The sequence below is a fragment of the Lolium perenne genome, chromosome 2 (assembly GCF_019359855.2).
Source record: "Lolium perenne isolate Kyuss_39 chromosome 2, Kyuss_2.0, whole genome shotgun sequence".
NCBI classification, from domain to species: domain Eukaryota; kingdom Viridiplantae; phylum Streptophyta; class Magnoliopsida; order Poales; family Poaceae; genus Lolium; species Lolium perenne.
In genome coordinates, this window is record NC_067245.2 from 223,790,166 (window position 1) to 223,815,463 (window position 25,298).

The 25,298-nt window shown below is 42.1% G+C and overlaps 1 long non-coding RNA gene across 1 annotated transcript; it reads right to left on the minus strand.

Moving 5' to 3' along the window:
- Positions 1-24,230: 24,230 nt before the first annotated feature.
- LOC139835279 (uncharacterized) lies at positions 24,231-24,692 on the minus strand. The gene is made up of 2 exons (XR_011751069.1): positions 24,606-24,692; positions 24,231-24,514 (listed from the first exon to the last, which is right to left on the minus strand). It is a non-coding gene; the product is annotated as an uncharacterized lncRNA (long non-coding RNA).
- Positions 24,693-25,298: the final 606 nt, after the last annotated feature.

The following is a 25,298-nucleotide window of genomic DNA, read 5'->3' on the forward strand; positions in this document are numbered from 1 at the left end:
ACATATGATTTATTACTACCGTTGACAAAATTGTTTCTATGTTTTCAAAATAAAAGCTCTAGCACAAAAATAGTAATCCATGCTTCCCTCTGCGAAGGGCCTTTCTTTTACTTTATGTTGAGTCAGTTTACCTACTTCTTTCTATCCTAGAAGCAAACACTTGTGTCAACTGTGTGCATTGATTCCTACATATTTGCTTATTTGCATTCATCATATTACATTGTGTTGACAATTATCCATGAGATATACATGTTGAAGCTGAAAGCAACCGCTGAAACTTATATCTTACTTTGTGTTGCTTCAAAGCTTTCTACTATGAATCTATTGCTTTATGAGTTAACTCTTATGCAAGTCTTATTGATGCTTGTCTTGGAAGTACTATTCATGAAAAGTCTTTGCTATATGATTCAGTTGTTTAATCATTGTCTTTACTATTGCTTCGAATCGCTGCATTCATCTCATATGCTTTACAATAGTATTGATCAAGATTATGATAGCATGTCACTTCAGAAATTATCTTTGTTATCGTTTACCTACTCGAGGGCGAGTAGGAACTAAGCTTGGGGATGCTTGATACGTCTCAAACGTATCTATAATTTCTTATGTTCCATGCTACTTTTATGATGATACTCACATGTTTTATATACACTTTATGTCATTTATATGCATTTTCTGGCACTAACCTACTGACGAGATGCCGAAGAGCCAGTTGTTGTTTTCTGTTGTTTTTGGTTTCAGAAATCCTACAAAGGAAATATTCTCGGAATTGGACGAAATCAACGCACAGGGTCTTATTTTTCCACGGAGCTTCCAGAAGACCGAAGGGGTTACGAAGTCGGGCGACGAGGCGCCGACACCGCAGGGCCGCGCGGCCTGGGTGGGGCCCGCGCCGCCCTATGGTGTGGGGCCCTCGTCAGCCCTCCGACTCTGCCCTTCCGCCTACTTATTCCCTCCGTCGCGAAAACCCTATTACCGAGAACCACGATACAGAAATACTTCCAGAGACGCAGCCGCCGCCAATCCCATTTCGGGGGATTCAGGAGATCGCCTTCGGCACCCTGCCGGAGAGGGGAATCATCTCCCGGAGGACTCTTCATCACCATGATCGCCTCCGGACTGATGTGTGAGTAGTTCATCCTTGGACTATGGGTCCATAGCAGTAGCTAGATGGTTGTCTTCTCCTCATTGTGCTATCATGTTAGATCTTGTGAGCTACCTATCATGATCAAGATCATCTATTTGTAATGCTACATGTTGTGTTTATTGGGATCCGATGAATATGGAATACTATGTCAAGTTGATTATCAATCTATCATGTATGTGTTGTTTATGTTTTTCCATGCCCTCCGTTGCTAGTAGAGGCTCTGGCCAAGTTGATACTTGTAACTCCAAGAGGGAGTATTTATGCTCGATAGTGGGTTCATGCCTCCATTGAATCTGGGACAGTGACAGAAAGTTCTAAGGTTGTGGATGTGCTGTTGCCACTAGGGATAAAACATCGATGCATTGTCTAAGGATATTTGTGTTGATTACATTACGCACCATACTTAATGCAATTGTCTGTTGTTTGCAACTTAATACTGGAAGGGGTGCGGATGATAAACCGAAGGTGGACTTTTTAGGCATAGATGCATGTTGCATAGCGGTCTATGTACTTTGTCGTAATGCCCTGATTAAATCTCATAGTAGTCATCATGATATGTATGTGCATTGTTATGCCCTCTCTATTTGTCAATTGCCCAACTGTAATTTGTTCACCCAACATGCTATTTCTTATTGGAGAGACACCATTAGTGAACTGTGGACCCCGGTCCATTCTTTTACATCTGAATACAATCTACTGCAATAATTGTTCTTTACTGTTCTTCGCAAACAAACATCATCTTCCACACTATACATTTAATCCTTTGTTTACAGCAAGCCGGTGAGATTGACAACCTCGCTGTTACGTTGGGGCAAAGTATTTTGATTGTGTTGTGCAGGTTCCACGTTGGCGCCGGAATCCCTGGTGTTGCGCCGCACTACACTCCATCACCAACGACCTTCACGTGATCCTTGACTCCTGCTGGTTCGATAAACCTTGGTTTCTTACTGAGGGAAACTTGTTGCTGTACGCATCACACCTTCCACTTGGGGTTCCCAACGGGCGTGTGCTTTACGCGTCATCACAAGTACATTTTAAATGCATGGAAGAGCTAAACAACATTTCTTTCTTTCTCCACACTTGTTTTACTTTTTGTAGTACTACTTGTTTTGCAAGATGCTTTAGTTGTTTAAAAATTTGAAAATCTTTTTCTGCCCTGAAACAGTTATTTTAACACCCAGAAATGTGCATTTTTCGAAGTTTTCAAAATTTTACAAAAATTATACCACTGGTCCTATTTTTTAAATTGCAACCTGGGAGTGCCTGGGGCAGACCAGTGGGGCACCCCAGGGCTGCACCCCATGTGCTGGCGCGGCCAGCATGGGGGGCGCGCCGCCCTGTGGTGTGGGCCCCACCTGGCCCCCCACTCACTCATCCACCTACCACTCCACTCCCTTCCACGGGAAAACACACCACCATTGTTCAAACCCGAGTTTCTTGCTGTTCTTTCTCGAAATTTTCGATCTCCTTGCTCAGCCCATCTTTGCTGCTGAGATTTGGGGTATTTGTTCTCCGGTATGTGACTCCTCCGATTATCCAAATAGAATTTTGTTTAGTTGAGTATATCTTGAGTATTTTGCTACTGTAGGTGACTTGTTAAGTGAGTTTGCATGCTTGTTCTAAGTTGTAAAAATTAGTTTTGATGCATGTTTAGTACTTTATCAAGTTCCTATAGTAGTCTCCCTCATTTATATGTCTCAAAATCAACTTTTATAATGATTGTTGAAAAATTTCAGAAAATGAAGTGGAATAGACACCAACTCAACCAACATGAATTGGAGGTGCATGAAGTTATGAGAGTCCACCGTGAAGAGGGGGCATTCCCCTCTTACTACCCATGCACCGATTTCATGAAGAGTGCAAGAATATTTCAGGATGTTCAAAATCTAATTTCTAATGCAGGGTTAGAAGATTTTGTTGTTGGTGAACCTTACCAATATGCAAAACTAACCATGTCAGTGGTGCAGGATTTTGAATTCCATTGGTCCCAACCTAAACCCATGGTTCAATATAAAATATACAATAAAACTATCAACTTGCCCTTTGATGATTTTTGTGCAGCGATTAAAGTGCCACAGTGGGGATCACGTGAGAAGATTAGGGGGCTGCCACCGCAACTCCTGAATCTATACGAGATGATCTGTCAAGGGAGAAGCTTCTCGGATGAGAGTGGTAAAATTCATAGTATTCAACTCCCATCTATTCGCTACTTCGCTTAATTTATCACCAAGTGCGTTCTTGCTAGAAAGAATGCAAATAAGTTATCCATCGATGACTTGGTTTTCTTAGCTGCTGCATTGCAACGTGATATAACTTATAATTTGGGTGCTTTGATAGCTTTTAGGCTTGCTACTAACCGTGATAAAGGAGGAATTTGTGGAGGTCTCATTGCCTCTCGTTTGCTAGCTATGCATGGTGTAGAACCTCACTCTCTTGATGTTCAACTCTCTATAGAGAAACTTGATATTGTTTCCATGATAAAACATGACTTTGTTTCTAATTGGTCTAACTTGAATAACATGTCCTATGAGATAACATTTTTCAAGAAAAAGTGGACAGTAATTAAATCTGAAAGGCTAGTTGGATTGCCTGCACCTGCTTTGTTTAACCTTGATTCCAGGAAAAATTAGTCGGTCACAGAAGATGAACTTGATACATACATAGAGAGGTGCGACCATCATGCATGGGACGGCATGGAGGAGGCCGAGGACCCTGATGTCTACGGGTGCTTCTATTCTTGTAGACAGTGTTGGGCCTTGATACGTCCAAAACGTATCTACTTTCCCGAACACTTTTGCTATTGTTTTGCCTCTAATTTGTGTATTTTGGATGCAACTAACACGGACTAACGCTGTTTTCAGCAGAACTGTTCTGGTGTCTCGTTTTTGTGCAGAAATCCAACTTTCAGGAAAATCCTTGGAATTTATGCACAAGGTCCTATTTTCCCAGAATATTGGCGGAGCCAGAAGGGCAAGCCAGGTGGGGGCCCGAGGGCCCCACACACTAGGCCGGCGCGGCCCAGGAGGGGCCCGCGCGGCCCTAGTGTGTGGCGGCCTCGGTCGGCCCCCGACGCCCTCCTTCGGACTACTTATTGCCTTCGACCTAAAAACGCACGGGAAGAAGTCGAAGTCGCTAGAAACCCTCCAGAACGCCGCCACATCGCGAAACTCCGTCTCGGGAGCCAGAAGTCTCCGTTCTGGCACTCCGCCGGGACGGGGAATTGGAGGAGATCATCGCCATCATCACCACCGACGCCTCTTCATCAACCAAGCCATGTTTCCCCCATCCATGAGTGAGTAATTCCCCCGCTGTAGGCCGAAGGGGATGGTAGGGATTGGATGAGATTGGTCATGTAATAGCATAAGATTGTTAGGGCATAGTGCCTAGTGTCCGTAATTGGTACTTTGATGATATTGTTGCAACTTGTTATGCTTAATGCTTGTCACTAGGGCCCGAGTGCCATGATCTCAGATCTGAACATGTTATTGTTTCATCATGATATTCATTGTTTTATGATCTTACCTGCAAGTTGTATACACATGTCGCTGTCCGGAACCAATGGCCCCAAAGTGACAAAAATCGGGACAACCGGAGGGGATGGTAGTGATGTGAGGATCACATGTGTTCACTGAGTGTTAATGCTTTGCTCCGGTACTCTATTAAAAGGAGTACCTTAATATCCAGTAGATTCCCTTGAGGCCCGGCTGCCACCGGCTGGTAGGACAAAAGATGTTGTGCAAGTTTCTCATTGCGAGCACGTACGACTATATATGGAACACATGCCTATTGATTGCTTTGTACTTAGACACCGTTTTATTATTATCTGCAAATTCCCTGCTATGATTGTTACATGAGTTTCTCTCATCCATGCAACGCTCGTTATCCGTCCCCGTGCCTACAGTATTTTAATCCTGCTGTTTATTAAAATCACTACTGCTGTCTTTGTTACCCTGCTGCTGTTATTTCACTACTGCTACTGCTATAAAACTGTTACTACTGATAAACTCTTGCGAGCAAGTCTGTTTCCAGGTGCAGCTGAATTGACAACTCCGCTGTTAAGGCTTTCAAGTATTCTTTGTCTCCCCTTGTGTCGAATCAATAAATTGGGTTTTACTACCCGCGAAGACTGCTGCGATCCCCTATACTTGTGGGTCATCAAGATCAAGTTTCGGCGCCGTTGCCGGGGAGCATAGCTTTATTTGGAAGTTCACTTGGATTGATATTGTTCGCTGCAAATTCTCCATCATGAGTAAAACTCGCGATCCTAAAGTCGCCATATTACCATCCACTACAAGAAAAGGTACAACTCTGAGTACCTCTGCTACTCTTGATTCACCATCTGTGATAAGTCAACTTGTTTCACCGCCGCAAGCTTCACTTGCTGGCACTTCTGCTGAATCTGAAAATTCTCATAACATTGATAATGTTTCTGCTGTGCTTGATGATAGTGGTTCATTGGGATCCTTTCTAGATGCTACAATTGCTAGGTCTAGACAAATTGAAAATGCTGAAACTCCTAATGAAAATGCTACTACACCTATTAATTCACCTGAACTTGATTATTCTAGTGATGATCCTGATGAGGATTATGTGGAGCTTAATGATGATTTTATTAATAGATGCAATGCTACTGCTGATGCAAGAAAAATTTAAAAGTTTCTCACACAATATACTGTTAGACATCAGTTATCTCCTGATCCTAAATTTGCCACATCTCCTATATGCATTAAGGATAAAGATTATGATTTTTCTCTTGATCTATCTCATATAGCTATTGTAGAAAAAACACCCTTTTGTGGTACTGAAAAAGAAAGTGTTGTAGAACACATGATTGAACTTTCTTCTATGAGTAGCTTGTTTTCTGATGATGTCAAGATGCGTACTTACTTTGTCGCTAAATTTTTTCCTTTCTCATTAAAGGATGATGCTAAAACTTGGTATAATAATTTGCCTCCTGGTTCTATTAAAAGTCCAACTGAGCTGCGTGATGTTTTCTTTCGAAAGTACTTTCCTGCTAGTGCTCAACATATTGCTTTACAGAAAATTTATAGATTTGACCAGGGAGATGAAGAGAAATTGCCTGAGGCGTGGGCAAGATTTTGTTCTCTTATCAGAGCTCGACCTGGACATGATTTAGAAAAGAATGATCTACTTGATATATTTTATAGTGGACTAACCATTGAATCTAGAGCATATTTGGATAGTTGTGCTGGTTGTGTTTTCAGGAAAAGAACTCAGCATTTAAGCTGAAGAATTATTGGCTAAAATAAGCCGGAATCATGATGATTGGAATACACCTGAACCAATTCCAACGCCAATATTGAAGAAGAGGGGTTTAATTAAATTGAATGATGAAGATATGAGGGAAGCTAAGAAGTCTCTCAAGGAGAAAGGTATTAAATCCGAAGATGTGAAGAATCTACCTCCCATAGAAGATATATGTGAGATAATTCCCCCTTCATCCATGATTGAGGTAAACTCCCTTCAATGCTTTACTAGGGAAGATATTCCATATTCGAAACCTCCTGCTCAATGCTTAGATGAGTTTGATAATTATATTGTTAAGCAAGAAAATTTTAATATGAGAGTAGAGAATCATCTAATGGAAAATTCTCAAGCTATTAGCAATTTGCATGATATTGTGGAGAGAACCTCCAATGATGTTAAGATGCTTGTTAAACATTTTCAAATGGTTCAAACTCAAATTGATCAACTCACTAAAGTGCAAAATGACTTGTTAAAAAATAATCCTAAAGAGAAACATGCTTATGAAGTAACAACTAGAGGCGGTGTCTCTACCCAGGATCCTCTATATCCTGAAGGGCATCCCAAGAGAATTGAACAAGATTCTCAACGAATTGAACCTAGTGCTCCTTCTAAGAAGAAAAAGAAGAAGAAACATAAAAATGTTGTAGAATCCTCTGAACATGTTAATGATCCTAATAGTATTTCTATTTCCGATGCTGAAACTAAAAGTGGTAATGAACATGATAATGGTAATGATAATGATAAGAATGATGCTTCTGATAAAGAAGAGGTTGAAGATGAACCTGAAAAGCAAGCTAAAAATAAAACGTATACTAAAGAAGATTTTATTGCTAAGAAACATGGTAATGAAAGGGAACCTTGGGTGCAAAAGCAAATGCCTTTTCCTGCTAAGAAACTAAAATCAAAGGAAGAAGAACACTATAATAAATTTTGTGATTGGATGAAACCTTTATTCTTGCAAATCCCTTTGACTGATGTTATTAAATTGCCTCCTTATTCAAAGTATATGAAAGATATTGTTACTAATAAAAGGAAAATCCCCAATGAGGAAATTTCCACTATGCTTGCTAATTACTCTTTCAATGGCAAAGTTCCAAAGAAGTTGGGCGACCCAGGTATACCTACTATTCCTTGTTCTATTAAGAATAATTATGTTAAAACTGCTCTATGTGACTTGGGAGCCGGTGTTAGTGTTTTGCCTTTTTCTCTTTATAAGAGACTTTACTTAGACAAGTTGATACCTACTGATATATCTTTGCAAATGGCTGATAAATCTACTACCATTCCTGTTGGTATATGTGAAGATGTTCCTGTTCAAGTTACTAATAACTGCTTGATATTAACTGATTTTGTTGTGTTGGAAATGCCTGAAGATGATAACATGTCTATTATTCTTGGGAGACCTTTTCTTAACACCGCAGGGGCTGTTATTGATTGCAATAAAGGAAAGGTTACTTTCAATGTTGATGATAAGGAGCATACCGTCTATTTCCCCAAGAGGATTGATAAAGTATGTGGAGTTAATACTATTTCTAATGTGAGAACTATCAAAATTGGAACTATCGATTGTCCTATATATGAGCCTAAAGAAGGTTATCAAAATCTTATGATTGGATCCATATCAATACAATTCAAGGTAACATGATTGATTTGAGGTTTATTTCTTCATATGCTATGTAAAATTTATTTGGTGGCAAGACTTGATCAACCTTATTAACAAATACTTTTTATATGCATAGAGGAGGTAAACAACATCTCTTTCTCCCTCCACTTGTCTTACTTGCTGTAGCACTTTTGTTTTGCAAAGTTACTTAGCTAGTTAGAGATTTCAAATTTTTTTCCTGGCCAGTAATAATAAATTTAATACCCAGAAATGTGCATTTTTCAAAGTTTTCAAAAATTCACAAAAATTATACCGTTGGTCCTATTTTTCGAAAATGCACCCGGAGCACTGGGATGATCGGGGCACCCCAGGGTGGCACCCCACAGGCCGGCGCGGCCAGCAAGGGGGGCGCGCCACCCTGGCGTGTGGGTCCCCCTTTGCCCCACTTTAGCATCTCTTCCTCCCAGACTCTTCTCTCTCCCGAAAAAATCGACACCAACTTTCTCTCACTTGCGTTTTTGCTCAAGAGCTTAGGATTTTTCGATCTCTTTGCTCAGCCCAGATTTCTGTCTGAAATTTGGCACATTTGCTCTCCGGTATGTGACTCCTCCGATTATCCAAGTAGAATTTTGTTTGGTTGAGTATATCTTGAATATTTTGCTGCTGTAGGAAACATGTTTAGTGAGCTTGCATGCTTGTTCTAAGTTGTATAAACTAGTTTTGATGCATGATTAGTACTCTAGCAAGTTCCTATAGTAGTTCCCCTTGATTATATGTCACCAAATCAAATTTTATATTGTTTGTTGAAAAATTTCAGAAAATGGAGTGGAATAGATATCAACTAAACCAACAAGAATTGGAGGTGCAACAAGTCATGAGAGTGAACCGCGAAGAGGGAGTATACCCCTCTTACTACCCGTGCACAGATTTCATGAGAAGTGCAGGAATATTGGAAGATGTTCAGAATCTAATTTCTCGTGTAGGGTTGAATGATTTTGTTGATGGAGAACCATGCCAATATGCAAAATTGACTATGTCTGTTGTGCCGGATTTTAAGTTCAATTGGTCACAATCTAACCCCATGGTTCAGTATAAGATTTATAATAAAACTGTCAACTTGCCATTCAATGATTTTTGTACAGCAATTAGAGTACCGCAATGGGGATCATGCGAGAAGATAAGGGGATCGCCGCGAGAGCTCTTAAGCCTCTTCGAGATGATTTGTCATGGAAGGAGTTTCTCAGAGGATGGTGGTAAAATCACTAGCATTCAACTCCCAGCTATCCGCTACTTTGCTTATTTCATTACTAAATGCGTTCTTGCTAGAAAGAATGGTAGTAAACTATCTATCCAGGATTTAGCTTTTCTAGCTGCTGCACTGCAAGGTAGTAAGACTTATAATTTGGGGGCATTGATAGCTTATAGACTTGCTACCAACCGTGATAAGGGCGGAATTTGTGGAGGTCTCATCGCCTCTCGTTTACTAGCTTTGCATAGAGTAGAACCTCACCATCTTGATATTCAACTTTCCATAGAAAAACTTGACATAGTCTCCATGATTAAACATGAATTTGTTTCTGATTCATCTAATTTGGGTAACCTGTTTTATAAGATGACATTTTATAAGAAAGCTTGGAGAATAACTAAGAAAACTGAAAAACTAGTAAGATTACCCGCGCCTGTTCTATTTAACCTTGATTCCAGGGAGGATTGGTCAGTCACAGAAGGTGCACTGAATGCACACATAGAGGGAGGAGGCCATCATGCAAGAGACAACACGGAGGCCGAGGAACACCTCGACTCATCATCCGATGCAGCAAGTTCCTCGCATCAACATTTTGGGCATGTGGAGCCTCCACGTTTTTCTTCTGCACAGGGACCTTACTATGACTACGCCATGCATTATCCACCGGCGAGGAACAGCGACCCACGATGGGATTGAACTCCACTTAGGCCAAAAGCCTAAGCTTGGGGGGAGGTATACCGGCATCACTCATTCTTTGCATATTATGGTTGCTGGATACTTGTATATACTTGTTTAGTTTGTTTGAGTGGTTTTCTAATGAGAGGGAGATGATATTTGGGGAAGTGCTGCCTGAAAACAGATTCTGGGCTGTTACCGAAAAAATTCTCAAAAATAGCCAGAACAGTATTTTGCGAAGCCAATTTTTGTGCATGTTCCCCAGGTTGTTATCTAACTTTCATTAGTTGAACACTTTTCGATTTGAGCAGTGGAAGAATTTCTTAAAAATCGAGTACTGTACTGCTGTCAAGTTTGACGAATTTCTGCTGCCTTGTGTTTATGTGACTTTTTCTAGTTTGCCATTTCTTGTTTTTTGCTTTGTTTCTTTCCTAAAACCCAAAAAGACCAAAAATATTTCTATTGTTTCTCTTCATCATTTGTTTGTTTTGGTTTCTAGCATTTATTTTGCTTTATTTGCTATCGTTGGTTTGCTATAAGAAAATCCAAAAAGATTTTGCTTTGTTTGCTTGTTTCCTTTTGTTCTTGTTTCCAATTTGAAAACACCAAAAATATTTGCTTTTCTTCTTTGGTTTGTAAAGTTCATCATGAGTTCAATGGTCTTCGGTGGCTGGAGCGTGGTTTTCATTTCATATTATCCAAGCTACACAAGTGAAAGACAATAATGACGATCTACGACAATTGGATTGTGGTGAGAGGCTGGTATGAACTCTATTTGTTTTCATTTTTGTACATATACTCATCCATGTGAGCATGCTTAGTTGGTTCATGTGAGGTATATGTCATTTGAGAAAGTCTAGTAGTTCATGATCTCTCATGTTTAGCTCCAATTTATTAATATGAGTAGCATGTCATGGATGTTTGCTTGCATTGTTTTATTCATAAGTAGGTATGGCATTGTGGTATCCTCCTCTGAATAATTCATTTATATCGACTTGGCACATGCTCATGCATGCATATGACTGAACAAAAGTCAATTAAGCCTCTATGATTTACATTGCTTCAGAGTTCTTGTATCACTTTTATGCCTCCGTTAATTTATTTTGCCGCAAGCATGATTATGACGGTGACTGCTCTCTTGATTTGTCGCTCCCCAGTCTATTGCTAGCCTTCACTTGTACTGAGCGGGAACGCTGCTCGTGCTTCCAAACACCTGAAAACCAAGTTGTTCCAAAGTGTCCACCATAAATACCTATGCATGGCATTTCAAACCATTCAAAGTAAATTCTCATGCGCTACCTTTAAAACCTTCAAAATGCTTCTCAATTTGTGTTAATGTTTCATAGCTCATGAGGAAGTATGTGGTGTTTAACTTTCAACCTTGTCATTTACTCTTGACGGACTTTCATTATGGACTAGTGGCACATCCGCTTATCTGATAATTTTGCAAAAAGAGCTGGCAATGGGATTCCCGGTCCCAAATTAATTAACCTAAATAGACACTCCTCCATGGTATGTGATTGTTGGACGACACCCGAAGGATTCGGTTAGCCATGGCTTGTGTAAGCAAAGGTTGGGGGGAGTATCATCATAATAAAACTAAAATAAAAAGGCACTCCTTCAGGGTATGAGATTGTTGGCAGGCACCCGAGGATTCGGTTAGCCATGGTTTGTGAAAGAAAGGTTGGAAGGAGTGTCACATAAACATAAAAATAATTCATGGGAGCCGCTCTAGGAAGTCCGGTTGGTGAGGTAGTTGGTGTACCCATTACCATTCGTTGACAACAACAAACGCCTCTCAAAATAATTTTACTCCTGTTTTAGAAATGAAAAGCTCTAGCGCATGTTAATCCCTGCTTCCCTCTGCGAAGGGTCAATCTTTTACTTTTGTGTTGTGTCTCCATTCTTTCTTTGAGCACTATCTTGAGAGCACAACTGTCATTCTTAGTATAATATGCTTGTCTCAAAATATGATTGATTGTGGTATAACTTTGATGCTTTTATCTTTGACAATCACTACTTCTAGTCTTTCTATGAACTTCAGATGTGCCTGGGCATTTATGTTTTGCCGATCAAATATGGGCAAGCGAGATACCACTTTATCATACTCTTTTATGAACATTGCAATCCTGCTTATAGACATGATTCATGATACTTATTATTAATTGTTGGTACCTCTCCATGATTGACATAGCTGTTAGATGATCTTATTTGTATGCATCTCATTATGAACTGCCTAAGTGTTAGCCATATTATGAGAATATATACATCATATGAACAAATGTGTTCGTGAAAGTTCTTTTATCGCTCAGTTGTTAACTGAATTGCTTGAGGACAAGCAATAAGCTAAGCTTGGGGGGAGTTGATACGTCCAAAATGTATCTACTTTCCCGAACACTTTTGCTATTGTTTTGCCTCTAATTTGTGTATTTTGGATGCAACTAACACGGACTAACGCTGTTTTCAGCAGAACTGTTCTGGTGTCTCGTTTTTGTGCAGAAATCCAACTTTCAGGAAAATCCTCGGAATTTATGCACAAGGTCCTATTTTCCCAGAATATTGGCGGAGCCAGAAGGGCAAGCCAGGTGGGGGCCCGAGGGCCCCACACACTAGGCTGGCGCGGCACAGGAGGGGCCCGCGCGGCCCTAGTGTGTGGCGGCCTCGGTCGGCCCCCGACGCCCTCCTTCGGACTACTTATTGCCTTCGACCTAAAAACGCACGGGAAGAAGTCGAAGTCGCCAGAAACCCTCCAGAACGCCGCCACATCGCGAAACTCCATCTCGGGAGCCAGAAGTCTCCGTTCTGGCACTCCGCCGGGACGGGGAATTGGAGGAGATCATCGCCATCATCACCACCGACGCCTCTTCATCAACCAGCCATGTTTCCCCCATCCATGAGTGAGTAATTCCCCCGCTGTAGGCCGAGGGGATGGTAGGGATTGGATGAGATTGGTCATGTAATAGCATAAGATTGTTAGGGCATAGTGCCTAGTGTCCGTAATTGGTACGTTGATGATATTGTTGCAACTTGTTATGCTTAATGCTTGTCACTAGGGCCCGAGTGCCATGATCTCAGATCTGAACATGTTATTGTTTCATCATGATATTCATTGTTTTATGATCTTACCTGCAAGTTGTATACACATGTCGCTGTCCGGAACCAATGGCCCCGAAGTGACAAAAATCGGGACAACCGGAGGGGATGGTAGTGATGTGAGGATCACATGTGTTCACGGAGTGTTAATGCTTTGCTCTGGTACTCTATTAAAAGGAGTACCTTAATATCCAGTAGATTCCCTTGAGGCCCGGCTGCCACCGGCTGGTAGGACAAAAGATGTTGTGCAAGTTTCTCATTGCGAGCACGTACGACTATATATGGAACACATGCCTATTGATTGCTTTGTACTTAGACACCGTTTTATTATTATCTGCAAATGCCCTGCTATGATTGTTACATTAGTTTCTCTCATCCATGCAACGCCCGTTATCCGTCCCCGTGCCTACAGTATTTTAATCCTGCTGTTTACTAAAATCACTACTGCTGTCTTTGTTACCCTGCTGCTGTTATTTCACTACTGCTACTGCTATAAAACTGTTACTACTGATAAACTCTTGCGAGCAAGTCTGTTTCCAGGTGCAGCTGAATTGACAACTCCGCTGTTAAGGCTTTCAAGTATTCTTTGTCTCCCCTTGTGTCGAATCAATAAATTGGGTTTACTACCCGCGAAGACTGCTGCGATCCCCTATACTTGTGGGTCATCAGGCCTTCAAGAGCAGAGGTTTATAGAACAGCAGCAAGTTTCCCTTAAGTGGATCACCCAAGGTTTATCGAACTCAGGGAGGAAGAGGTCAAAGATATCCCTCTCATGCAACCCTGCAACCACAAAGCAAGAAGTCTCTTGTGTCCCCAACACACCTAATAGGTGCACTAGTTCGGCGAAGAGATAGTGAAATACAGGTGGTATGAATAAGTATGAGCAGTAGTAACGGCGCCAGAAAAGTGCTTTGCTGTCCAGGACTGGCGTGTGGTTGATGGTGGTAATATTGCGGACAGTACAGATGCAGTAGAACAGTAAACACGCAGCGATAGCAGTATTTGGAAACAAGGCCTAGGGATTATACTTTCACTAGTGGACACTCTCAACATTGATCACATAATAAAACCACTCTACACTCTGTTGTTGGATGATGAACACCACTAATTGTGTAGGATTACACGAACCCTCAATGCCGGAGTTAACAAGCTCCACAATATTCGATATTCATGTTTAAATAACCTTAGAGTGCATGATAGATCAACACAACTAAACCAAGTACTAACATAGCATGCACACTGTCACCATCACACTATGAAGGAGGCATAGATCACATCAATACTATCATAGCAATAATTAACTTCATAATCTACAAGAGATTACAATCATAACCTACGCCAAGTACTACACGATGCACACACTGTCACCATTACACCGTGCAGGAGGAATAGACTACTTTAATAACATCACTAGAGTAGCACATAGATGAATAGTGATACAAAACTCATATGAATCTCAATCATGTAAGGCAGCTCATGAGATCATTGTATTGAAGTACATAGGAGAGAGATTAACCACATAGCTACCGGTACAGCCCTTAGCCTCGATGGAGAACTACTCCCTCCTCATGGGAGACAGCAGCGTTGATGAAGATGGCGGCGGAGATGGCAGCGGTGTCGATGGAGAAGCCTTCCGGGGGCACTTCCCCATCCCGGCGGCGTGCCGGAACAGAGACTCCTGTCCCCCAGATCTTGGCTTCGCGATGGTGGTGGCTCTGGATGGTTTCTCGTACCGTGGCTTTTCCGTATCGAAGACTTAGGTCAGGGGCTTCTTATAGGCGAAGAGGCGGCGTCAGAAGGGGTCTGGGGCCACCAGACACTAGGGCGGCGCGCCCCCCCTGGGCCGCGCCGCCACCATGTGTGGGCCCCCTGTGGCCCCTCTCTGGCGGCTCTTGGGTGTTCTGGAAGCTTCATGCAATCCTAAGATGCTGGGCGTTGATTTCGTCCGATTCCGAGAATATTTCCTTACTAGGATTTCTGAAACCAAAAACAGCAGAAACAAAGAATCGGCCCTTCGGCATCTCGTCAATAGGTTAGTTCCAGAAAATGCATAAATATGACATAAAGTATGCATAAAACATGTAGATATCATCAATAATGTGGCATGGAACATAAGAAATTATCGATACGTCGGAGATGTATCAGCATCCCCAAGATTAGTTTCTGCTCGTCCCGAGCAGGTAAATGATAACAAAGATAATTTCTGGAGTGACATGCCATCATAACCTTGATCATACTATTGTAAGCACGCGTAATGAATGCAGCGATCAAAGCAATGGTAAATGACATGAGTAAACAGATGAATCATATAGCAAAGACTTTTCATGAATAGTACTTCAAGACAAGCATCAATAAGTCTTGCATAAGAGTTAACTCATAAAGCAATAATCTCAAAGTAAAGGTATTGAAGCAACACAAAGGAAGATTAAGTTTCAGCGGTTGCTTTCAACTTGTAACATGTATATCTCATGGATAGTTGTCAATGCAAAGTAATATAACAAGTGCAAGATGCAAGTATGTAGGAATCAATGCACAGTTCACACAAGTGTTTGTTTCTTGAGGTGGAGAGAGATAGGTGAACTGACTCAACAATAAAAGTAAAAGAAAGGCCCTTCGCAGAGGGAAGCATTGATTGCTATATTTGTGCTAGAGCTTTTATTTTGAAAACAAGAAACAATTTTGTCAACGGTAGTAATAAAGCATATGTATTATGTAAATTATATCCTACAAGTTGCAAGCCTCATGCATAGATTACCAATAGTGCCCGCACCTTGTCCTAATTAGCTCGGATTACCTGGATTATCATCGCAATACATATGTTTTAACCAAGTATCACAAAGGGGTACCTCTATGCCGCCTGTACAAAGGTCTAAGGAGAAAGCTCGCATTGGATTTCTCGCTTTTGATTATTCTCAACTTAGACATCCATACCGGGACAACATAGACAACAGATAATGGACTCCTCTTTAATGCATAAGCATTCAGCAACGAATAATATTCTCATAAGAGATTGAGGATTGTTGTCCAAATCTGAAACTTCCACCATGGATCATGGCTTTAGTTAGCGGCCCAATGTTCTTCCCTAACAATATGCATGCTCAAACCATTCAACTCATGGTAAATCGCCCTTACTTCAGACAAGACGAACATGCATAGCAACTCACATGATATTCAACAAAGAGTAGTTGATGGCGTCCCCAGGAACATGGTTATCGCTCAACAAGCAACTTATAAGAGATAAAATGCATAAGTACATATTCAATACCACAATAGTTTTTAGGCTATTTGTCCCATGAGCTATATATTGCAAAGATAAAGGATAGAAATTTTAAGGTAGCACTCAAGCAATTTACTTTGGAATGGCGGAGAAATATCATGTAGTAGGTAGGTATGGTGGACACAAATGGCATAGTGGTTGGCTCAAGGATTTTGGATGCATGAGAAGTATTCCCTCTCCATACAAGGTTTAGGCTAGCAAGGTTATTTGAAACAAACACAAGTATGAAGTGGTACAGCAAAACTCACATAAAAGACATATTGTAAACATTATAAGACTCTACACCGTCTTCCTTGTTGTTCAAACTCTTACTACGAATTATCTAGACCTTAGAGAGACCAATTATGCAAACCAAATTTTAGCAAGCTCTATGTATTTCTTAATTAATAGGTGCAAAGTATATGATGCAAGAGCTTAAACATGAGCACAACAATTGCCAAGTATCACATTATCCAAGACATTTTAGAATTACTACATGTATCATTTTCCGTTTCCAACCATATAACAATTTAACGAAGAAGAAACCTTCGCCATGAATATTATGAGTAAAGCCTAAGGACATATTTGTCCATATGCAACAGCGGAGCGTGTCTCTCTCCCACACAATGAATGCTAGGATCCATTTTATTCAAACAAAACAAAAACAAAAACAAACCGACGCTCCAAGCAAAGTGCATAAGATGTGACCGAATAAAAATATAGTTTCAAGAGAAGGAACCTGATAATTTGTCGATGAAGAAGGGGATGCCTTGGGCATCCCCAAGCTTAGACGCTTGAGTCTTTTTGAAATATGCAGGGTGAACCACCGGGGCATCCCCAAGCTTAGAGCTTTCACTCTACTTGATCGTAGTATATCATCTTCTTCTCTTGATCGTTGAAAACGTCCTCCACACCAAACTCAAAACAACTCATTAGAGGGTTAGTGCATAATAAAAAATTCACATGTTCAGAGGTGACACAATCATTCTTAACACTTCTGGACATTGCTCAAAGCTACTGGAAGTTAATGGAACAAAGAAATCCATCCCACATAGCAAAAGAAGCAATGCGAAATAAAAGGCAGAATCTGTCAAAACAGAACAGTCCGTAAATACGAATTTTAAAGAGGCACCAGACTTGCTCAAATGAAAATGCTCAAATTGAATGAAAGTTGCGTACATATCTGAGGATCACTCACATAAATTGGCATAATTTTCTGAGTTACCTACAGAGAATTAGGCCCTGATTCGTGACAGCAAGAAATCTGTTTCTGCGCAGTAATCCAAATCTAATATGAACCTTACTATCAAAGACTTTACTTGGCACAACAATGCAACAAAACTAAGATAAAGAGAGGCTGCTACAGTAGTAACAACTTCCAAGACACAAATATAAAACAAAAGTACTGTAGCAAAATAAACACATGGGTTATCTCCCAAGAAGTTCTTTCTTTATAGCCATTAAGATGGGCTCAGCAGTTTTAATGATGCACTCGCAAGAAATAGTATTTGAAGCAAAAGAGAGCATCAAGAAGCAAGTTCAAAACACATTTAAGTCTAACATGCTTCCTATGAAAAGGAATCTTGTAAATAAACAAGTTCATGAAGAACAAAGTAACAAGCATAGGAAGATAAAACAAGTGTAGCTTCAAAAAATTTAGCACATAGAGAGGCATTTTAGTAACATGAAAATTTCTACAACCATATTTTCCTCTCTCATAATAACTTTCAGTAGCATCATGAGCAAACTCAACAATATAACTATCAGATGAAACATTCTTATCATGAGTCTCATGCATAAAATTATTACTCTCCACATAAGCATAATCAATTTTATTAGTAGTAGTGGGAGAAAATTCAACAAAGTAGCTATCATTATTATTCTCATCAAGTGTAGGAGGCATATTGTAATCATCATAAAATGTACTCTCCATAGTAGGTGGCACCAAAAGACCACTATCATTATAATCATCATAAATAGGAGGCAAAGTATCATCAAAGTAAATTTTCTCCTCCATGCCCGGGAAACTAAAAAGATCATGCTCATCAAAACTAGCTTCCCCAAGCTTAGAATTTTCCATAGCATTAGCAACAATAGTGTTCAAAGCATTCATATTAATAATATTCTCATTAGCATGCATATAAAGTTCCATGGGTTTTTTAATTCTCTCTTCAAACACATCATGTCCTAATTCAAGATAAAGTTCATAAAGATCTCTCATATTTTTGTTGTTTTCCATTATGCCTAACTAGTGTAAACAAGAAACAAAAAGATGCAATTGCAGGATCTAAAGGAAATAGCTTCGATTACTTACAACGGCGCCGAAAAATAGCTTAGTAGCCGAGATCCGGAGTGTGAGTACCTTTTACCTTTCCTCCCCGGCAACGGCGCCAGAAAAGTGCTTGATGTCTACGGGTGCTTCTATTCTTGTAGACAGTGTTGGGCCTCCAAGAGCAGAGGTTTGTAGAACAGCAGCAAGTTTCCCTTAAGTGGATCACCCAAGGTTTATCGAACTCAGGGAGGAAGAGGTCAAAGATATCCCTCTCATGCAACCCTGCAACCACAAAGCAAGAAGTCTCTTGTGTCCCCAACACACCTAATAGGTGCACTAGTTCGGCGAAGAGATAGTGAAATACAGGTGGTATGAATAAGTATGAGCAGTAGTAACGGCGCCAGAAAAGTGCTTTGCTGTCCAGGACTGGCGTGTGGTTGATGGTGGTAATATTGCGGATAGTACAGATGCAGTAGAACAGTAAACAAGCAGCGATAGCAGTATTTGGAAACAAGGCCTAGGGATTATACTTTCACTAGTGGACACTCTCAACATTGATCACATAATAAAACCACTCTACACTCTGTTGTTGGATGATGAACACCACTAATTGTGTAGGATTACACGAACCCTCAATGCCGGAGTTAACAAGCTCCACAATATTCGATATTCATGTTTAAATAACCTTAGAGTGCATGATAGATCAACACAACTAAACCAAGTACTAACATAGCATGCACACTGTCACCATCACACTATGAAGGAGGCATAGATCACATCAATACTATCATAGCAATAATTAACTTCATAATCTACAAGAGATTACAATCATAACCTACGCCAAGTACTACACGATGCACACACTGTCACCATTACACCGTGCAGGAGGAATAGACTACTTTAATAACATCACTAGAGTAGCACATAGATGGATAGTGATACAAAACTCATATGAATCTCAATCATGTAAGGCAGCTCATGAGATCATTGTATTGAAGTACATAGGAGAGAGATTAACCACATAGCTACCGGTACAGCCCTTAGCCTCGACGGAGAACTATTCCCTCCTCATGGGAGACAGCAGCGTTGATGAAGATGGCGGTGGAGATGGCAGCGGTGTCGATGGAGAAGCCTTCCGGGGGCACTTCCCCGTCCCGGCGGCGTGCCGGAACAGAGACTCCTGTCCCCCAGATCTTGGCTTCGCGATGGCGGCGGCTCTGGATGGTTTCTCGTACCGTGGCTTTTCCGTATCGAAGACTTAGGTCAGGGGCTTCTTATAGGCGAAGAGGCGGCGTCAGAAGGGGTCTGGGGCCACCAGACACTAGGGCGGCGCGCCCCCCTGGGCCGCGCCGCCACCATGTGTGGGCCCCCTGTGGCTCCTCTCTGGCGGCTCTCGGGTGTTCTGGAAGCTTCATGCAATCCTAAGATGCTGGGCGTTGATTTCGTTCGATTCCGAGAATATTTCCTTACTAGGATTTCTGAAACCAAAAACAACAGAAAACAGCAACTGGCCCTTCGGCATCTCGTCAATAGGTTAGTTCCGGAAAATGCATAAATATGACATAAAGTATGCATAAAACATGTAGATATCATCAATAATGTGGCATGGAACATAAGAAATTATCGATACGTCGGAGACGTATCAGACCCCCTCGACTTGTCATCCGACGCAGCAAGTTCTTCACATCAGCATTTTGGGCATGTGGAGCCTTCATCCTCTTCTTCTGCACAGGGATCTTAAACCACGCCATGTATGATCCACCGGCGTGGAACCCTGACCCTCGCTGGGGTTGATTGATACGTCTCCGACGTATCGATAATTTCTGATGTTCCATGCCACATTATTGATGATATCTACATGTTTTATGCATACTTTATGTCATATTTATGCATTTTCCGGCACTAATCTATTAACGAGATGCCGAAGAGCCAGTTGCTGATTTCTGCTGTTTTTGGTTTCAGAAATCCTAGTAAAGAAATATTCTCGGAATTGGACGAAATCAACGCCCAGGGGCCTATTTTGCCACGAAGCTTCCAGAAGACCGAAGAGGAGACGAAGTGGGGCCACGAGGTGGCTAGACACCAGGGCGGCGCGGCCCAAGCCCTGGCCGCGCCGGCCTGTCGTCTGGGCCCCTCGTGTGGCCCCCTGACCTGCCCTTCCGCCTACATATAGTCTTCGTCGCGAAACCCCCAGTACCGAGAGCCACGATACGGAAAACCTTCCAGAGACGCCGCCGCTGCCAATCCCATCTCGGGGGATTCAGGAGATCGCCTCCGGCACCCTGCCGGAGAGGGGATTCATCTCCCGGAGGACTCTACACCGCCATGGTCGCCTCCGGAGTGATGAGTGAGTAGTTTACCCCTGGACTATGGGTCCATAGCAGTAGCTAGATGGTTGTCTTCTCCTCATTATGCTTCATTGTCGGATCTTGTGAGCTGCCTGACATGATCAAGATCATCTATCTGTAATGCTATATGTTGTGTTTGTTGGGATCCGATGGATAGAGAATACTATGTTATGTTGATTATCAATCTATGTGTTGTTTATGATCTTGCATGCTCTCCGTTACTAGTAGATGCTTTGACCAAGTTGATGCTTGTAACTCCAAGAGGGAGTATTTATGCTCGATAGTGGGTTCATGTCTCCGTGAATCTGGAGGAGTGAGAGAAACCTCTAAGATTATGGATGTGCTGTTGCCACTAGGGATAAAACATTGATGCTATGTCCGAGGATGTAGTTATTGATTACATTACGCACCATACTTAATGCAATTGTCTGTTGTTTGCAACTTAATACTGGAAGGGGTTCGGATGATAACCTGAAGGTGGACTTTTTAGGCATAGATGCATGCTGGATAGCGGTCTATGTACTTTGTCGTAATGCCCAATTAAATCTCACAATACTCATCATATCATGTATGTGCATGATCATGCCCTCTCTATTTGTCAATTGCCCAACTGTAATTTGTTCACCCAACATGCTATCTATTATATTATTAAAACAACAAACAATAAATGGCTCAGATTAATCAAGCATTATCAACATAGCAATGAACGTCTTAGATTTATTTTTAGAAAGAAACGTTTCGAAGTTGCGGTTACGGGAGGGATAGAGGGAACGGACGGAAACTACGTGCATGGAAGTCCACGACCGAACGCTATAAGCAAAAGCCGGGAGATGCATTAGGGTACGTGTCTTAGGAGGAGTCTTTCCTCGAAAACAGGAGCGGCCATCGTCTTCAGCGGATACTGCGGGCGGCCGTCGTCTTCAGCGGATACTGCGGGCGGCCGGCCGGCGGCAGGGCAAGTGGTTCTCAAACGATCCAGCAGCCGTCGCCCTTAGTGGACACCACTGGCGGCCAGGCCGTTGGTTCTCCAGCCGGGCGAGTGGTTCTCAAGCGATCCAGCAGCCGTTGGCGGCCAGGCCGTTGGTTCTCCAGGGGCTGGCGTCTCTAGCTTCTCCATCTATGCATCTCAAGAATCTGCCCACCATCATCAGGCTTGATATATCGCCCTTTGTACAGCCAGTCGCCAGGCCCTTATCGCCCTTTGTACAGCGCTACGGGCTTCGAATTTACGAAGGTTGCCTTTTGATTTTCTGAGATCTACTTCTCTTGCAGGTGATGCCATGATGCACGCAAAGCTAAGATGGATGCATATGCATGTGTCGCCAAAGAACAAGGTCAACTCATGCATGCGATACAATTTAGAGAGCTACACCACTTCACGTTTCCGGGTGCTGGTGCGGACAGGATCGGAGCGGCGTTTGCGAGAAGGAAATCGATTCTGATCAAGGAGGCACGGACAAGGTCGGAGGTGATGCCGCGACGGCGGCAAGGAGAAATCCTATTCCGGTCAGTAATTTCCTTGGGCTGGCGAAGCCTCCTACCCTTGCCATGATGCATGCGAATTTCAGCATGGATACGTACATCATCAAAGATGAAGCAGGATCCATGCATGCATTGCGTTCTGAAGAGCTACACCTCTTAAGTGTCCTGGGTGTAGGTGCGGACAAGATCGGAGATGACGCCACCGGCGGCCGTGAGGAGAAAAACGATCTTGGTCGAAGATAGATGAACAAGATCGAAGGTGATGTGCCGCAGGCGGCCGCGAGGAAAAAAATGATCCTGGTCCTAGCCCAACCCTAGGTTCGAGCCGTTCCTTCCGGTTTCAGGAATCCACTGCTTTTTGGCCCCCACACTGCTCCATCCATGGCGACAAGACATTGTCATTACTCATTTGTGGGCACATGTGTCCGTCGTCGAGCTCTGAACATGGAACACGGAACCAGATCGATATTTGAACGGAGATCCTTCAAGGTTCCACTACTCCCGTCCACCCACCTCATCCTCTGAGTCTCTGGCTTCCTCTCTCCAATCCCTAGAAGCAGAGTAGTTTTGGTGCATCTTTGGCTTCCTTCACCTTTCAGCAGGAACGCTGACATTCCTCAGTTCCTCCTGCCCGCGGAAGATTATAGCATCTTCCGTATATGTGTTAACGCCAAGCAAAAAATGGAGGACCATGGTCTACCAAGATTGGACGAACAGCTGCGTCCAACGTCGAACTAGCTTTGGCTTTTTTTTCCCAATTGAGCATGCTAGAAAAGGTCAAGTGTGGATCGGATTGCAAAACATATCCTCCCATTCTTCTGATGTCGATTTTCGGTTGATTTTATTGCAGGTCAATGAAATTACAAAAAGATGAGGATTTTTTTTGTACATGAACTGCTGGCCGGGTTCATATTATCCTTGATTATCAGGACAAGTCATGTGAATTGTCAAAAGAAGGAGCTGGCAATGCCCAACTAATAATTATGCTATTTAATCTGATTAGATAGATATGTTTTCATGCTGTGAGTATACAGTTTATACCATGGTTCCATCAGATTCGGCTTGGCGGGTACAACACTACAACTTTGGCTTTTTTTCCCGTTGAGCATGCTAGAAAAGGTTGAGTGTGGATCGGACTGCAAAACATATCATCCTCTTCTTCTGATGTGGATTTTCGATCCATTTTATTGCAGGTCAATGAATTACAACGGGATGAGGATTCTTTTGTACATGAACTGCTGGGTTCATATTATCCTTGATTATCAGGGCAAGTCATGTGAATTGTCAAAAGAAGGAGTTGGCAATGCCCAACTAATAATTATGCTATTTAATCTGATTAGCCACATTTATTTTCATGCTGCGAGGGTAAAGTTTATACCATAGTTCCATCAGATTTGACTGTATATATCGGTTCATGGTACCATGGTGCAGTATACAGTTTATAGCATGATTTACGCTGTATAGGTGAAACGCCCGAATCCGTTGCTGATCAGTCATGTTTCACTAGTGGAAAACAGGCCTTTTGATCCGGGTGGTTAGGGCCTTTTGTCGCGGGCGGCCAGCCGCGACAAGCAAGGCGCGATAAAAGGGTGGCCTTTTATCCCGGGTCACTTACGACCCGCGACATAAGGTCCACCACGTGGCAGCCGCGGGGCGCGCAGGGCACAGGCCCTTTTGTCGCGGGCGGTATTACCACCCGCGACAAAAGGCCCTCTACGTGGCGCGCGCACAACGCTTCTGCTTTAGGGTTTGAGGGGTGCAGCACCCCTCCCCCCCGCCACCGACCGCCTGTTATTTCATTTTTTTCGTCCGAAAATAAAAGTTGCATATATTTGTACGCTACTAGAAGTTGTACACATTCATTCATTATATATATATAGATCGATCAAACAAAGATTGGAAGCAGAAGTCGATTCCCCTTACACATATTCGTAGGTTCCCTACATATATACATGGAGCTCACGATCGACAAACGGTACTAACGACCGTCTATTTGGAGGTAGAACAACTATCTGGACTAAACAAGCCTTTGTTGTTTATTACTTCTCTAACCAAAAGTCCCGCCAGTTCCTCCGCGATTCCTAGTGCGTGTTCCTTTGGTTGGAGTCTGTCCCGCATGAAGTCGACCTATATACGAAAATGAGATGAGTATGACTATATCAGTCTTGATAACGAAATATTGATGATAATAAATAAAGTTGTGAATGTTATTGCTTACGTCGAATTTATTTCTGTTCTGCTTCTCAGTGGTTAACATGCGAATGGACTCGCAAACGTAGTATCCACATAGATTCGTCCCTTGTGGCTGCTGGGGGCACGGTACAGATTAAATGTTAGCTTCTTTGCAAAGGTAATCTCCTTATGAACATTCTTCAAAGCTTGCCAAGCCCTGCCATGCAAAAGAATGATTGAATGAGTGGATAATTAATTGATATCTCACGAAAGATAAAGCGCGGCGATGAAGGAAATTACACTTGGAGCAACTTCGCAAGTCCCGGAACCCGTCCAGGCCTCTACTCGATGGTTCTTTTACTTCAACTATTCCCTTATCAGGTTGAATGTCTAGTAGAATCCAGTGGAAGCTGCACATGTTATGCATATACGTCAGGAATTACACTTAACATCGAGTAAGAAAAATTGAATGTGCATATATAAAAGATCATTAAGACTCTCACTCGTAGTTGTAAGGAAACAATATTGAATCACAGAAATATTGCTGCCCCAAAAACCTTAGTAGGTTTCCCCCCGTTTCTTCGCGTTTATGCTTCACCGTTTCAACATGTATTTTATCTGGGTCAACAAACCCAACATTGATAATATTATTACTTTTGCACTCACTGATCTTCAGTCTGCAAAAGAGAACCCATAAGATATAATGAGTATATATATGCAATGAAAACGAACATGAACT